Raw genomic sequence first — 3,986 nt, 5'->3', positions numbered from 1 at the left:
TCCCCAGGCTTTGAACATAAATTGCGCAATATCAAATACGCTCTGTGTAAAGGGGATTTTCAGGTGAACAAAATAAAAGGTCACTCGCGGATATAGTCAATCATAAATCAATCTGGTTTAATATAAGTTTTCAAACAGGGAACACAGTATCTGCACAGGAGCAGAGAATAATGTCTTACTTGACCTTATATCCTAATTCCACAGCACCAGGAAGTCAAAACAACTTTGTCAGCTGCTAAAGAATCACACAGTGTTTCACAGACCTCCAGTCTGGCGTCCCTATCAACAGATACGAGTTTAACAAACAGCATTCAATCTAGTGACCATCAACCCGCACAACCAGAACACTGGAAATCACAGAAAGAGAAAACGTAGTGTTAATCACTCTAAAATGAATAACAACTTTAATCATCTTAAATATTCTCCATTACAGTCCCCCGTTTTGGTCATTCGACATATCCATCAAAAGTGACATGTCAATGGCCAATCAGTATCACAATGCATTTTCAAGTTTAAGATTACTACAAATTTCACAGTGTGTCGACCCCCACAATCAACCTGCCGTTCCAAAAATAATTATTCAGATATGCTACAGTTCAGAACTCACAAACGTACAGTAGAAGCCATTGATGATGTCCTGATATTGATGATGTCCAGGAGATTGTATTTCCCAACCAGACAAGCTTTAGCCTGAGCTGTCACCACCATCACCTGCTGTACATTCAGCCTCATCAGATTGTCCCAAGCACCAACAGCATGAGAGAAGATCCACCACCATATTGTACAGTAGGTATGGGGTTATTTTCTGCTTATGCATCCTTTTCACCCTTTTGCATCCCGTGTAGCTCAGTTGGTAGAGCATGGCGCTTGCAACACCAGGGTTGTGGGTTCGATTCCCATGGGGGACCAGTATAAGAAAAAGTATGAAAATGTATGCACTCACTACTGTATGTTGTTCTGAATAAGAGTGTCTGCTAAATGACTAAAATGCCAAACTCACCACTGGTATGTATGGCCAAAAGCTCTATGTTCTTGTCATCTGACCGGGACTGGCTCCAGGCAAAAGTGACATAAGCGGCCCCCAACACATATTCACAAATTGAGGGTGGGAACGATGTGGTGATTTCCACGTGGAGTGGATAAATAACAAGTAGAGCACAGTCAGTGTAGCTAGCTAGCATGCTATACTTATCTAGCTAATGTTATCTGTTGTTGTACACTGTATTCAAAAGATTAGCCAGAGATCTAGGCTATGGCTTGTTCTGGAGCTGGATTTGTCATAAGCATTGAGGGAAAACTTTGCCACAGACAGATAGGGGAAACCAGTATCTTTGACTTTGCCATCTATTGTTATCAAAGTTTTGTCATGTTCCATAAATTGCAGCCACAAATCCACTATAGAATAGAAAGAATAAGATGAAGCTCCTATAAAACAGATAGCCTAACTATTGAACGGTTTTGGACTAGAGACACATGTTTCTACATTGTAATGGACACAATGCAACCTTTAGTAGGCTGCTGGCAGGCTATTTTGGCTGAGCTACAGCAATGCCAAGTCAGCCCATACCAGTGTTGGGGAAGCTACTCTGAAAATATAGTTTACCAAGCTACCTGTAATGGCCGTCAGAAGAAGGGGACCAAAGCACAGCATGGTAAGTACTCATAATTTATTAAACAAAGAAACACCCAAACAAAACTGAAAAGCCAACAGTTCCGTCAGGTACAGACTACAAAACAGAAAACAACTACCCACAAACACAGGTGGGAAAAAGGCTGCCTAAGTATGATTCCCAATCAGAGACAACGAGACAGCTGCCTCTGATTGTAAACCATACTCGGCCAAAACAAAGAAATAGAATGCATAGAATGCCCACCCCACCCCACACCCTGACCTAACCAAATAGAGAAAAAGCATGACTCTCTAAGGTCAGGGCGTGACACTACCGATTACTTCACACTGGAAGAAGTTATGATACGCTAAAGTTAGAAAAAGTAGTTCAGTATTTCACTAGTTCACTACATCCAAACTACTAGATAATTACAATATCTAAATCTCAAGTGTCAAAGACTACAACTTGCGAGAGCAGATCATTCCAGAATCAGATGTTACCAGAATGTGTAACTTTGGCTATTAAACACAAAAAGTGAGAATTAGACACATAAAGTGTTTCAAGTGAGAATTAGGCAGGTATGATGCAGAAAAATAATGTAAATTCTTGCCTACTTATTTTTTTTCTGAGAAGAAAAAAATGTGTGAGTAGTTCCAGTTCACTAGCTATGCCGTAGCATCGTCACGGGAAGCCTGAGGAAGTTCCATGGCAGAAATCAGCTAGAGGGGTCAGAACCTGATGTAAATCAGTGGCGCCTCACAAAACGTCAAATCAATCAAATGCATTGCTTGGGCGGAGTTCCAAAGGTGCTCATCAGATTAGTGCTGCAGGAGCAACAGTGAGGACTAAACATGTCAACAAAACAAGCACTGGTAACCAAACATTTTACAACGTTTGCAGCACGCTGGTTTTCACAGCATTTCCCTGTTATTTCGAGATGAGCAGCTAAAGCTGCAGCAAGAGGGGAGAAATTGTACACAATGCTGGCACTTTTCAATTTTAAAAATGTTGAAGTTTCTGAAGTGATATTGTATTTGGCTGTAAAGACTAGCATGAGGGGCAAATAGCTAACCACAATGAGGTTTGTTTTGAGAAGTTAGCTAATCTTGTAATATACCTAGGTATAACTAACTAGCTACCAGCTAGTTCAATTTCTCTGGCGTCGAAATAAGGATGCATAAGCAGAAAATAACCCCAACACAGCTGCCTTCTCAGCCTTATCTTTCTTATTTTTTTTACCAAAGCCATTCGCTCACCTGGCTGTTCACATCCCATCCTCGTCACCAAGCTTAAAAAGGAATTTTCAGGTGAACAAAAGAGAAATGTAGTTACGGATATAGTCAATCATAAATCAATCTGGTTTAATACAAGTTTGCAAACAGGGAGCACAGTATCCTGCACAGGAGCAGAGAATAATGTTTAACTTGGCCTTCGCCCTTATATCCTAATTACACAGCACCGGGAAGTCAAAACAACTTTGTCAGTTGCTAAAGAATCAGTCTTTCACAAATTACAACAGTGTCCTTGGACCTCCAGTCTGGTGTCAATCCCTATCAACAGATGTGAGTTTAACATATAGCATCGAGTCTAGTGAACATCAACCCACACAACCAGAACCCTGGAAATCATGTGTATTACAGATAGGGAAAAAACATACAGTGTTAATCCCTCTAAAATGAATAACAACTTTATTAATCTTAAATATTAATTGCACCCTGTCCAAAAAAATAATTAAAGCCTGTGCTCGTCATAATATAATAGATAACGCCATAATGTCTTGTATGCAAATAACACCCTTCTCAGATGAGAATCTAGAATGTATGCATTCACTACTGTAAATCGCTCTGGATAAGACCGTCTGCTAAATGACTAAAATGTAAATGTAAATTTAGAAATATTACCAACATTCCAAGAGTAAGTAATTCATTACTATGAGTAAAACCATGTGTATCAAGAAAGAAATTGAGCTAGACATTTAAACATGCTCTCACAAACAATAATCATTATTTTAATGTCATATAAATCCAGTTGCCAGTTTTAATATATTATTCCAATCATGTCTTCAGATCAAAGGAAACATTCACAACAGTCTCTTTTTGATCCTTCAGAGTACTGTATGCAGGTTGAGTAGCACACACAAACATATTCTGAGCCAAATAATTACACACAAAAGGACAAAAAAGATAGAAGAGATCATAATGAATTGATGTGGTAGCTAGTGATTGTCAGAAACATTTTGGGGAGGCTCTCATTCTCAAAGGGTTGTGTAATAACATTGTTTCACTCAGGTTGAATAGCCTTGTGTCATAATGCTCCCACCACCACGCCTAGTTCCTCCAAGGGGTATATATTCCACAAAACCATTCCAGGTGTATC

Source organism: Salmo salar, chromosome ssa14 (genome assembly GCF_905237065.1).
Source record: "Salmo salar chromosome ssa14, Ssal_v3.1, whole genome shotgun sequence".
Classification (NCBI taxonomy): domain Eukaryota; kingdom Metazoa; phylum Chordata; class Actinopteri; order Salmoniformes; family Salmonidae; genus Salmo; species Salmo salar.
The sequence above is the reverse complement of the archived record's forward strand: the minus strand, read 5'-3'. Positions refer to the sequence as shown.